This window comes from Gallus gallus, chromosome 6, assembly GCF_016699485.2.
Source record: "Gallus gallus isolate bGalGal1 chromosome 6, bGalGal1.mat.broiler.GRCg7b, whole genome shotgun sequence".
Lineage (NCBI taxonomy): Eukaryota > Metazoa > Chordata > Aves > Galliformes > Phasianidae > Gallus > Gallus gallus.
This window is the reverse complement of record NC_052537.1, coordinates 22,445,261-22,459,580: the sequence shown is the minus strand read 5'-3', so window position 1 is coordinate 22,459,580 and position 14,320 is coordinate 22,445,261. Positions and strand designations below refer to the sequence as shown.

The window sequence follows — 14,320 nt, the reverse complement described above, 5'->3', positions numbered from 1 at the left end:
CCATCTGTCTTGGATGTTTCTGTGACAGTTATCTTATGGAGATGTCTCTTTTCTTCCATCCCATGAAAAAAGTAGTCGATTTAGATTAAAGACCACAATTTTATGTACTGAAAGACAGGAAGTATTAATTGCACTCTTTATCACTTTGCTGAAAAATCCCTGTTAGTGTACACTTTTAAAGGCATTCTAGCTACTTTATCTTCAACACAAAATATTTATTAAGTGGTCCTTATAGTGGCTGTGTGAGGTTGTCAAAACTTGTTAAAAATCGGTGAGAATATGAATTAGGGCTTTCATGTCCAGACTCTGTTGAAGGAAATCTTTATTAACATTGGTTAGTTCCCTGATCTTTAAAACGTATTCTTTCTGAAGAAGAAATTATGTAAAGTTCACATGATTTTTTGCAGTCAAGAGAAGAGTCGTACTGAATATATTAGATTTGTTAGGTATAAGCAAAAGGAAACACTTTCACTGAGAGTGTCTGACTTTGCTAATCCGTGATTTACTATACCATTCTTCACAGATGAGAATTTCACACTTCCAGTTACTAGCTCATGGCAAAATGAATAATTGCCAATTTTCACATTCTGCAGTCTGGCTATTAAGGTAGAAAATTGTTTCACATTACATATATCCAGCATAGTGTATGTTCTTCAAATTCAAATCTTGTTCAAGCTGGAAAACAACAGGCAATCGGGTTATGGTAAGGATTACTCTAATTAGAATCCTTGTTGTACCAGTCACGTTGAGGTTCTCAGCCAATGAAAATAAATAGTAGATACTTTAAGTTTAGTAATAGAGATGATAAGCCTACTTCTGACTGTAAAAAAACATGCATATAATTACTTAATAGCTAATGATTCCACAGTTATTTTTCTCACTCTGGGCACCATATGTCCTAGAGACACAGCCACTGGTATGTGTAATAGGATTTCATAATGGTTAGTACTAGCTTCAAAATAATAAGGATCAGTTTCATTTCATGTAGAAAATGGGTATAGTATGAGTAAAATTAAAAACTGCTTTAAGCAAGAAAAAGACAAACTAAATAATTGGTAATTGTTGTTCTTCTAGAGGTATAATGATAATTTTTATGGCCATTTCAACTTTACTGATTTCAATAAAATTAAAATCATAATTTTTCTGTATAATAATATTTCCATAAAATCAATATTAGAGGCTTATATTTAACTGTGCTCATATGTAGGAAATGTTTTAAATGAACTGTTCTTGTAGTTATAATCTGATGATGTCCTTGATACCAAGTGCACCTCAGGTACATAAGAGAGATAACAGCACAGTTGGTCTGGGTCTGGGTCTGGAATTCAGGGTGGTGGGTGTTAATTTCTGTCTCCATTAGCATCAATAGTTAGCAAAACAATATTAATTTTATTTAAATGGAGATTGAGTTAAGTTATGGTCAGGACCTTCAGTGCTAGAAAGCATATTGTGCAGTTTGCAAGACACTTTTAAAGTAAAGGTGGCTTGTTCATATCTGTAGACCTAGTTTGGCTTGTATTCAGTTTTGTTTAACATAAATACACAAATGTGTTTGGCAAGAGCTGCACTTTGCTGCTCTCTTTCAACCTTTTCTGGTAATTAATGTATATGGTAGACTGGGTTTCTGGTTCATGCATGAGTGTTTTTCTATTCCTTGTGTATGCACTTGCTATATGAAACAGAAGAGTATTTTTTGTGAGTCAGTAAATGGAGGCGACTGTCAAAAAATCAACTCATAAATCTGTGATATGACGTTTACCAAGAAATGATAGAAGTGCTCATACTACATTTTTTCAAGAATCTTGACCTGCTCTAAAATCCAGCTGAAATACTAAAAATACCAAAATATCCAAAATATGAAGGTGACATTACCTTTTTGCAGAAAAGGACATTAGTTTGCAACAATTGATTCAGTTTCTCTGCCATCCAATTTGCTTATTCATTTATTGAAGGTGAATAATGTACACTTGATTTTCTCCTGTTAGTTTTACTTGAGCTGCAGCAAGATGTATCCTATTATGTAAAACAGTGATTCCCTATTAGTTTTCCCTGTTTCAAGATACAGAGATGAAACATGAAATCTTTTTACAGTGTAATTTTAGTGAAACTTGTTCTCCATGGATATAAAATCTTGAATATTGCCTCTTTTTATGTATTTATCATACATTATATGATGCATCATCTATGTTAAACATGATGCAGTATATATATTTTATTATATATTTTACAGGATATTTTTTATATATTATGCATTAATCATCGACTTAAAACTCTCAGGGCCTACCACTTAGTCTGAAATCAGCTGCAACAATTCTGTCATTTTTCACTAAATGCTTCTGGATGCTAATGAGGTGGATTAAATTAATGCATTATTGAATTTTGTGTATTTAAATGCTGAACCCTAGCACTTCAGCAGATAATGAAATTACTTCCTGCAAAACATACTCTCTGGATATTCTTAATAGAAATATGTAATTCTGTCTGTTCATCCTCTGTGGATGTTTGTGAAACCTGGTAGTGTTTGGGTTCTGACTCATCTGAAGTCAGATTTTGCCAGCAAAGAAAAGGGCAGACAAGATTCAGCTGTTATTTGTGGTGTACAGAACTTCTCACCAGGCCAAGCTGAAGCACAGATACCACTCATTTTTATAGCTGATGCATGCATGCATTTTTCATCTGATGCCTTGTGCACATATGGCTTAGAAATACAGACCAGGTAGAAAATGTCTCTTAACGGTTCTACTAATATCATGCCTTTCCAGAAAGAGAACAAAATTAGTCTACTATCATAAAAAACACTGAGCACAATTGCATTATAAACATAGCAAATAAGAAATAAATAAGCTGCCAGCTGGTGTTAAGGAGACAGATAATTAAGTTACCTTTAATTTCAGGTTTGCATACAAGTGTCTCCTATTTCCCTCCACCCTTTTTATTCAAAGAACGTCTTGCAAGTTAACTATTAGAGAACACTTCAGATTAGAAATAGTCCAGTGTCATATATCTGCCACGAAAAAAACACTCAATGTGCATAAATAAGGCTACAGAATCCACTGCAAAATGGATAACAAGTTACGTCACTATTGCTGCTAAATTTCATCTTACTTGTTGTAAAATGTATCTTGATAGATGTTTTGAAAGGTTCTTATTAAAAAGTACCTCTTTCAGCACCTTTCAAACATTGTATTTCTACCAGTAGTAGCAATTTACGAGTGGGTCATAAGTCCTTTGTTTTGTATTCCAAATGCAGGGCTCAGTACTATGACTATTAAAAAATAACATACAGACTTTGAAATGTCTTAATGCTGTTAAGGAAACTGTCCTTTAACTTGTACAGAAGACCCAGAAATAGTAGGTGGTAACTGAAATGGTTGGCTGAACTGTAATGTCTGGTAATGGATGAATACATGCGTATACATACATGTGATTTTCTTCTGTTCTATGTGAGCTTAAGTATGGGCAAGTTATGTACATCATCTGTACAGTTACAAAGTATGGAGTGATATATTGGAAATAGAAATGGGATCTTCCTTGTGAGTGGTGTTCATGGTGTAGCAATGACTAGGAGCCTACAACTTGATTACATGCATGTGCAAGGTATCATAATGCTCCATTTGCATCCTCCCCCTCACTCCTACAAACATGTCAACAGCTCTTCACAATCACTCCCTGGCTCATTATCTCAGCTACCAAAACACTAATCAGTAGTATCTAACTAAACAATAGCTATGAATCTTTGTCTGTGACATTGAATTACGTAAAGTTCTTTCACTGCAAAAAGGGGAAAGCTTTCATGTACAGGAAAATCATCTTTGATTTGGGTAAACAAATCCTGTGATGACCCTCTTGCTTCTGACAGGAGATTTTCCAGATTTTTGAATGATACTACAGGCATCATGGCATCTGCTTGGCTCTTGACAAGCCTGCTTTTCTCAGGATGAGTACTAAGATGCTTGGTCTGGGTTCTGACAAGCTAGAACAAACTCATGGGCCTGAATGAATCTACTGCAGTGTACTAATGTATTTGCCTAACTGTGAATCCCAAAAGCCTGTCTGGAAGTGTGACTTTCATTACAGTTTGATGATATGGCAGTTTTTCCTGAATAAGTCACCAAGAGAGAAGGTTTTTTCCTGAATTTGAGCTGCATACTACAATACTCACTACATCATTGAAAATTGGCATGTGATGTTTTGGCACAGTAAAAGAGGTTATGGTACACAGATTCCAGTAATCAAGATTAAATACATCTTGTATTTAGTTATTTACCAGACAAAACTTCTGTAATAAAAATAATTGATGATTTCTAATATTTCTAAGGTTGCAAGTGTCTTCAGCAAGTAATCTTTGTTACTCTGAGGATCTAGAAAATTTCCTTTAGCATTTATAATCAATTGACGATAATTTATGGCAGCATAATAGCATTCAATGCAACAGGGGATCAAAATTTGACCAGGATAACAGATTCTTAATTGAATGTAAAGTTTACCAAACATATCATGTCATGTTCTCAGCCATAGTCTTTTCTGGATCTTGAGAGTGAATCATACAAAGCGACTTAATTTACATCCTGACAGACACAGGCATTGCTTGTCCCCTTGACACCAGTAGTTCCGAAATGCAGTTAAGTTCTAGTGCATTTTTCATTTGCACTGGCTCTCGTGAATTTCTGTCATCTTGTATCAAATAATGATTGATAGAAAGGGAGAGAGAAAGAGGTCAGATGAAAAGCATCCATTACAGTCCATTGTTTTCTTCAATATGCTGTGCACTTAAATATTAATACCTCTAATCTTCATTCATGGAATCTCATTTTTTTCTTCATACAGTGAAAATGCCAGATCACATGTATAAAAAGGTTAAATTTAGGCTTGATTATCTCAAGGATTATCTGCCATTTCCTTAACAGCTCTTTATAGTTTGTATGTGCTGAAATAAATGGGAAATGCCAGAGGGCAAAATTCTCACAAGCCCCGTGGAGATCTCCGTGTTTCAGTCTTAACTATTAGATTAGCCACAGTTCTTTCAATGGAGAGTAAGTGGAAATAATGCCCTGCACCCCTTGAGTACATTTTCCGCCATTTAGATGAATCATGGTACAGCAAGACAATAGTCTCAATTAAAAAATCAGCTATACCATGCTGAAGTTAGTTGTATTTTAAATACCTCATTGCATCCCTTGCTTAGAGGTCAGAATACTTTGTGGACAGTCATCAGGAAGCTCAAGTAACATCCATGGTATTATCATCAGTGTCTCTTATTTTAGTTATTGTAAGTTAAGGCATGAAAGTTGTCTTTTCCAATGTATATTTTTAGGTTGTTGTCAAACTGTGGTGTAATTAGTTTGATTCATTACTGAACAGTGAAAGTTTTTGCAATCCACGTGAATTTGGAAGGGTGCTTACAGCCTCAATACCAGAAGTTCTTAAAAATAACGTAGTGTATAACAGCTATTTTCTTGCATTTTATGTGTGAAACAGTGGTCCTCTGTTTCTTATTTCAGTATTTATCATTTCTCAGGAAGGAATAAAGTAATATTGCTGAAATACTTTCATTAACTTTTTTTTTTGGACTTGAAAAACAGATTGAGAAGCCATATTTTCTTTCAAGTTATTAATTTAGCTTTATTAGTCAAAATATTATTTATATTCAGCATAAAAATAATCTACTTGTAGTATGCTATTATAAGGGATATTTAAATAAACTAATGGTAAGAGCCATCTCAAAGCTTTAGCTTGGCTTAATAATTTGGCTAATCTTTTCAACAGTACTTGTTCTGAAGGCAATTGTTTAGTGGCTAACGTTCGAATATGAATGCTAATCTTATATATCAGACTGTACTGACTGACATATAAGTTGTAAAAAAGAAAAAAAGCTAATTCTGGGACCCTAGACAGTAGAACAGAAAGATTCTACCACTTGAGGTATAAAAGCTAGAGAGAGCAAAAAAAGATGTCTCTTCATCATTAGTGAGGTAGAGAAGATTGCAGAATCTGAGCTGGTACGATACATTAGAAACATGTTGGTATTACGTGTTCACTCTTAAAAGGCTGATAGATGGTCAGATGGAGTCAGGGATTACAGCCAGAGCCATTTTTTTGCTATCCAGCAATGAAAATGAAAGATCTGTAGTGGAAAAGAGTATAAAGTGGTAACAAGGGAAACATTTTCATGAATGCTTCTTGTTCAATTTTTCCCCATATGATGGAATTGTATTTTGCTTCAGGCTGAAATGATCGTAGGTCAAAAAAAATGTCTAATTCAGCTTTGAACTAATTATTCCATGCTAGTCCATTTTCATTAAAAAACAAAATATTAAAATATGAGGTGTATTCAAAATAGCAATATATTGCTAGTGGTGCTTCAAGAAAGCTGTTGAACTTTGCATAGGACACATAAATGTCCTTCTCAGACATCACTCTATTGTCAGTGTACAGTCATAATAAGGAAGCATTTTCCAGCATAATGTGAATCAAACAAGAGATGTGATTAGAACTTTCCTTTTTCACCTTCAGAGTGCCTGAACACACTACCAAATGCCTTAAGTGAATGATGCTTTGAACAGTTCCCTCATTGACAATCTATTTCAAGAGTTTTTTGCAGTCAAAGTAGAAAAGGACTTTGTTACTGCCATAACTTCATTACGTGAAGTGCAGGTGAGACACAGGATGCTGAGTCATTTCAGAGTAGCAATCTAATAATATCAAGTCTTTGAAATGTTGAAGTATAAGGTGAAGTTTTATCCTCTGTGTTTAAAGAACAGTGTCTGAACTATTTCCTATGCATAAAAGGAACGGTTTATGGTTATTGCGAAAGAAAAATATGTTAACTCATTACTTGTAAATGAACTATTGAATATCATTGCAAGTTGTGTATCAAGGTGCTTTGAACTGGAAGTGTCCCAGGTTCTAAAGATATTGACAAACAACCCTACTCTCTCACCCCTCCCCCCAAAAAACCATTTCACTGATACTTGGTCAGTTAATAAGGGACTTATGGCCTTGGGGCTTAAAAATAGTTGACAGCATGAGTTATGGCATTTTCAAGCTTGCAAAGAAGAGACTCATAATGATTCCTATGATATTTTACGTTTGAAAGCGTGTAATTACAACATGCTGACCTGCTGAACCGTATTAGGTACTTCTATTGTGAGTGCCTGGAAATTCGGAATTCTTGTCACAGTGTGTTCCTTGTCTCAAAACTCTCTAGAATTCAAGCTAGTCAAATCCATAATTGCAGAGGATAAGTTAGAGGGTAGGATAAGCTTGATAAAATGCTCTGTGCTTTGATATTCTGCTCCAGGCAAAATGTAAGATGCTGATTGGAAGTTTTGCAAGTTCTAAAAATCTTTGAAGATAATATATTCAAACTCCATTGGGGGTTTTTAGAAAACTTTATCAGGTTTTTGGAAGAGCTAAATATTTTCTCATATAAATGTCTGGTGTCCTGTAAATAAGACTTGATTATGTAAAAAAAGCTGAAACTCATAGGATAATTTCATATGTGTCTGTTGCCATGGAATGGACAAAAAACTAAACATTCTCATCTGCATGATATAATATTCACAACAGCTACAGAAAAAGCTTTCTGACTTTCAGTTGTGGATGACTGTATTGTTATTAAAATTATTTTAAAAATCAGACTATGATTAGACTTTAAGAAAATTAGAGATGTGAGATACAAATCCTTCTTATGAAAGTCACATTAAAGAGATGCAACTAAAAGCTTGCCATGAGTCACCTTTGTTTTAAGTGAATATGCAAATATGTCCAGCTTAACTGTAATGGGAATTGTGATGTTGCAAGGAAGTACAAGATGTGAAGAACTGTGATGTTGTGCAGACTGATGAACTGCGATGTCACATAATCCTAGCACACTGCAGGCAACCAACTAATATTATATAGAATTATTCAATAGTCTATAATAAAGGCAGTACCCTATGTATTTGCATTTTAGCACGGCACAGATCTTACTAAGCTACTGCATTTGCTAATACATTGCCACTATTCTATTTCTGGCTTAATAATAAACCAAGAGCAAATGTTAAACAACAAATAGTATGCAGGCTTTCTTAAAATAAATTAGCAGAATTAGATACAAATATAAACCATGTTTTTAGCAAGTATGGTGCCTCAGAATTTTGCCTTTTCTTTTCAACAAGTGCTCCTAGATTTAAACATATTATTTTAATATTCCAAATAAGGAGTAAAGTATATACAAACAATCACTTCCAGAGTGGATGGAGCCCTCATAAATAAGGTCAATCAAATGTTGATCAATAGGTTGATATTGATTACTAGGGTTAAACAGAAACTTCATTTTCTGGATTAGCTACTTCACAATTACCTACTGCAAGGTTCCTTGTGGTGTTTTCTAGGTATAGTAGAGGAAAGGTAAGTCCTATCTGTGGTACATAGGTCTTGTATGTACATAGTATTTTCTCTCTTGTCTTAACTGAACATTTTAAACTGCTTATTTTCATGCTTAAAATTCAAGTACAGCTGTAACGTATTCAGAATGGGCATTCTGAGTTTTGCGACTATTGATCCTATTTTTCAATGTCTGTCTTGCTCACTGCACTATTAGAAAGTGCTATGAGTACATCTATGTGTTTTACAGAGGCAGTTGGACAATTGCCTGTGCAGAGCAGCATGGTTTATAAATGCAACTCAGTGAATGGTTGAAAACCGAGAAAACAGGAGGCATTAAAGAAATGCATTAGGAGAAGAAATTTTGACCTCCCTGACAGTGATATGGATCTCTTGAGAGGTTCTGTAGTTAAAAGGGCAAGAAGGAAAGAAGGGAAAAACTCACGTTGTTTCATGTTCTGCTTAGAGCTTGACTTCTGGACTCATGTGATTTGTCTGAACCTCTCAGCCTGGATTTTTAAAGCAATCTTCTAACTTCTTATTTGCAATGACAGCCATAAATGTGGGGGAAAAAAAAGGAATATATGAGCTCAAATCATTTGAAAATTGTGGACCCTCATGGCTAGTTAACTGTGAATAACAACATTGTGAAGATATTTAAAACATAATATTAATGAAATTCATTGAAATTACTGAAGATAATAAATAATAAGCTTAATTCACAGCAGGGAGTAAATAGTTTGTTGTTAAAAAAAATAATTTAAACTATGGGAATAGTTGATAATTCAAACACTTCACCCAGGATGCTGTGGGAAAAAATGTCATTAGTAATTTGTTAACATAGATTAGACAAACCTCAGCTATTCATGATTAGTGTTTAATGTGACCCTGCCTATGAGCACTTGAGTGGATTAAATGCATTCCTGTTCTACAATTCTATTATTCTTAAAACAAGGTTTTTCTCTAAGCATTCTAATTTTTCCGACCTTTATTTACTGCTGAATTCCTACAGTCTAGTGGATCTCACAAGAATCTCTAGTGTTTTATTACGCAAGCAAATTTTGACAGAAGAGACTTTGAAACTAATGTGCTCCAAATATGCCTGCAGTGCTTGGAAATGTTATGAGTCTAGTAGAAACTGGCTGCTGATCCTCCAGGTAATTTTATTCAGGTACCACATTACTGTATAAAACATAACAAAAATTAGGCCAACTTCTGCTCTGAGACATCCACACCCACAAAGCATTTTTAGTGAATCACAGGGAATTAAACATACATAACCACAGGAAAATTTTGATTCACAGGTGGAATTCATTGCTTATTGCTAATTAAAAATAAAATTCTGTAAATTCCTTGCAATTTTAAAGATACGGATTAAAATAATTTAAATATATAATGTTTAATATTTAGCATTATTATTAAAACAGAATGTCTGGATCAGACTTTATGTGTATATTAGCAGTTGAGTACTCACTCAGATAAAGGATTACTGCCATTATTATTGGACAACCGTTGGTGCTCAGGGAATCGCTGAAGATTTTAACAGTTCACATGAAAGTGAAAGCTGATATAGATGTTCTGTGAATGTAAATCTGAGCCTCAGAGAAAGCTGAATACAATTTATCTATTGATTAGGAGAGATACCTCATTATTGTTTTATCTATTAATTAGGAAGCAGTAGAACTATGATTACTGAACATCATTAGTGTTCGCTCCTCAATATTTATTAGTAGTATCAAGGAATTGGATAAGTTAGTAATGCTGTAGTGATTTACCTTCAAATATTCTATGTGATTTTTTGTCGAAATGCAAGTACATTTCCCTGTCCTACTATGCTTATTACAAGTAATCACTTAAGTAGAACATAACCTACAAATTTACACCTGTAACAAGATACACCTTCAGATATATCTCTTACTTTATCTCCCAGGGTTTTTTGTTTGTTTGTTTGTTTGTTTGTTTTAACTTTTGCAGCCATTGATTTTATTGTTTGAATATGGAGAGTCTAAATTTGTGGTATTCGCTATGTAGATGAGAGCTCAGTTCTAGGATCTTGCTTCTCCAAAACAAACAAACAAACAAAACAAAACAAAAAACATGCAACAACAACAAATCTTGAAAAGGCAATATTCATTTTCCAGAAATGTTTATATACTTGCACCACTTTGGAATTTGATTTCTGGGATTATTGATGCCAGTAAATTTCATTCTCACTAATCAGAGATAAGGAATAGGAATAGTGAGCAAAGAATTACTACCGTAGTTATTTTCAGAATAGCTGCCCTGTTGCATCTGTAATTCATATGTATGGCATTTTAGACTATTTAATGTGTCATAGCATAAGCTTGTTATTGTCTCATATAAGAATCTTATGTGCTTATACAGATTCTTAACTTTGCATTGGTAATACTGAGGAAGCAACCAGTTAACTAAATTCTTTCCTCATCCAAGAGAGTTTTGCAACTAGAGAGAACGCTTCTTTCTGAGGTTCTGATCTTGCTAAAACCTATAGCAGTTACTATACTTAGCAAAGCTAGGCAGTCTCTTTACCTGGAAAGCTGAGCAATGAGGTGCTTTACAGTTTTAGGATGCTAGCAATGGCTGTTCATTCCTTTTCAGATCTCCATTTTCTGCATTGTTAAAGTAGTAACATAACATTCTGGAAATGGAATGTCATTTCTAGCTTTTAATTACTATTACTCAATTGTTAGTTATTTATAAAGATAAATCTCTTCTTCCTTTGCTTGTTCTTTTCTTTCAAACTTTCATCATCTCTTTTGGCTGAGTGTTCCAATAAACCCTGTGAGTTTCTTCCTTGAAACTTACCCTTTGACCTTTTTTATATATGATGGAAAAGCTTTGTTTTTGCTCCTGGTTAAAATCTGGGATAGGGATCACCAAAAATAGATTTCTGTGTATGTCAGTTTTTAAACAACAGATAAAAGCAAACATTCATGCCATCATCTTATATATAGCATTTCCCATAGCTTAACTTAGTAAGACTAAAACCGACAACAGCAAAAAAAATTTAACATTAAAACTAAAAATTGGGGTCGACACTCATGAACTCATGCCACTGTACCTTTGTTTCTTATTTTTTTCAATAGGGTGAATTAAGGACGAGATGTCAAACTGAATTTTTGCCATTAACTTTAAATCTCTGTGATTTTGTAGATTCAAATCAGTGCTGGAATACAGGTTGTCTATGATTTAATAGTGGTTAATCCATAATTGTTCATTCACATATGGCATTAAAAAAGCATACTTTTTGCTGCCTCTAGATTGTAAAGGTAAAGGTAAAATTACATCCTATGGAGCACGAAGGAGAGAGTGTTCAGAAAGAAGCCAAAAATCCAAAATTATGAGGGAAAGTTACTTCCCCTGTGTTTTAACTCTTCACTATCTTTTGTTATACCTAATGACACCTAACTAAGATTTTACTTTGATATCTGTCAAGAAGGTAAATTTGAAGTTGTAGATAACATTGTAATAATCTCAATATAAGATTTTGTCTATGGGGGAAGGGGAAGAAAAAAAAAAAAGTAAAATTTCATTTTTGCAAACCTTAGGGAAACGTCCCTAAGATTCTTCAATGATAAATTAGTTTCTTCAAAGGAATAATGCAGTTCTATTAGTAGAAAACCATGCAATTCTGCATCTCACTTGTACAAGATTTGACTGAATTCGACAGGAATGCTTACATAAGTAATAAATGCACAACTGACCTGAGAAAATAATAGAGAAAATTTATAGATGGCAATAATTTTTCTTTTGAGGCAACTATTCTACATTGCTTTTCCAGTTGTAGATGTTGATGTGATGTTACATGGAGCCTATTTCTGACCTCAGCCCTGTCCTTCGTTACATCTTAATAACTCACTGTGCTCTTCTAAGCACTCTGGCTAGCACAGTCTTCCAACTATAGGAATATTCAAACTGTGTTCACTCGCCTGTGAGTCAGTCTTTTGTGAGTACTGCATATATTTCAATTTACAGAGTGATGTAAGCTAGAAGAGCAGTACATCTAAAGAGACTTTCTCTCAACATTAACAGATTTAAAAGATAATGACCAATAAAAAGTTAATCATGGAATCATAAAAACAATGTTTGGAAGAAATATCTGTAAGTCATCTAGTTTAACTCTCCAATTCTGAAAACCTCCAAGGCCCTAATTTCTTCCTCCCATCCTCATTGCGTTTACACTTAGCTTTCATCTTGAACGGAACACAAACATGAAATGTACAGATTGTAAACTAGCTGGAATTAAAGCACACAAAAAAATCATTCTCAATCCCATAAACTAAACCCAATGTGTTTAATAAAGCATCTTTAAACTCCATAGGTATGTAGGAATATAATATAAACATTCTTAACTGCATAATGTGAAATATTTATTATGTGTATGAACATCAGAAATTCTCATTAAGTTGCGTGTAGTATATTTAAGCTACTGTTGAGAGAAAACAAGGTAGCAGAAGAAATTGTCATGTGGTAGCCTTATCTCAGACCATAAGGACCCTACTTCTCAAGTCCCCACTCCTTCAGCCTTTCCAAAAGTTTAACAAATTTCTAAAAATCTGCAGGAAAAAAAGGCAATGACAAGTGATTTTTCATCTCCAAAATTGAAAGTATCCATACCTCATAAGGAAATTAGCACAATTTGTAACTTCAAAACATCTTTTCCAAAAACAAAGGAAAAACTGGAATACTGAATACTTGCTGTTGACAGCACTTGTGTATGATATGGCTGACCATTAGTTGTCTAGTTTAAGCAAAGAACCAGAGTCTTCCTCATCACAGAAGAGAGTTCAGGAGTAAGACTATTGCACAGGTGGTCATCTCTTCCTAGCAGTAAAAGGAGCAAGTTTGCCTTGTATGATAGTTCACTGTACCAAATAAAGAACATTTATAGCCACCTTCCTCTATTATTTACTCCTCAGTTGTGAAATCTTCCCAACAAAAATGTGTTAAAAAAGAGTCTACATTTCTATAAATTGTTTCTTGGCTGATAGAAATAGAAAACATTTTCTGACAATCACACATTTGTACTTCAGGTGGAAGTTAGGTACTATCAAATATGTTTGTTTCTCAAAAATGTATCTGACAAGCAGCAGCATGCTTTAAACAGTTTCTCACCTCAGGCATACTGTTATGAATAATAGCTATTTGTTCACCTTGATCAGTGTACATTGACCAGTCAGCATGTGTAACATGAAGGAGAGAGACTTTGTTTTGATATAACAAAAATGTATTCATTTACGCAAAGGATGAATAAGTGGCTATTGTTATTGGTCTATAAAATGCTAAATAAATTAATCATTGTTATGTGGGTTGAAAATGAGTTGGTCCAACAAATCATTAGTCATGAAAATATGGAAACTCGGCTTTCCTTCAAGTAGTAAAATTAAGGAACATACTATAGTATTGAAATACATGCAAGTGAAGCTGTTGTTACTAAAAAAGCATACGTGTCGAATGACAGGAAGCCATTAAATGTTCTTTAAAAAATGTTGGAATAATATCTAATTCAAAGACAAGAGAACAATTATTCACAGTTGATCAAATTAATAGGTTTTGAATTTCTATATTAGTCCTTTGAGATGTTAGTAGAACTTTCTATCTGTGTTCCAAATGCAACCAGCTGTAAAACTGATTTGTCATTTGTGGGAAATGTCAACGTTTTCTGTATGTCTTCACATTCTGAAAAAGAAATTGAAGTCAATAAGTAGACGCGATTGTGTAATAGAAATTCAGAAGAATTCGGTTAAGAAAAAAATTGAAATGTTTCATCTCATTTTTTTATTATTATTATTTTTTACCTGAGCTACATCTTGTGGCATCCCATTTAAAATTTCTAGTGCATAAATTTTCATTAAATCCAGTCTTTGTGGACTGCAGGTTAGTTCTCAAGGCAGGCATACTATTCAGTTCTATTGCTCCGTATATGTATTGA

At 33.9% G+C, this 14,320-nt stretch overlaps 1 protein-coding gene across 1 annotated transcript in view; it reads left to right on the top strand.

The window, feature by feature from the left end:
- The window catches only part of ADGRA1 (adhesion G protein-coupled receptor A1), a 254,109-nt gene that overhangs the window by 221,083 nt on the left and 18,706 nt on the right, over positions 1-14,320 (top strand). The window lies entirely within an intron of this gene.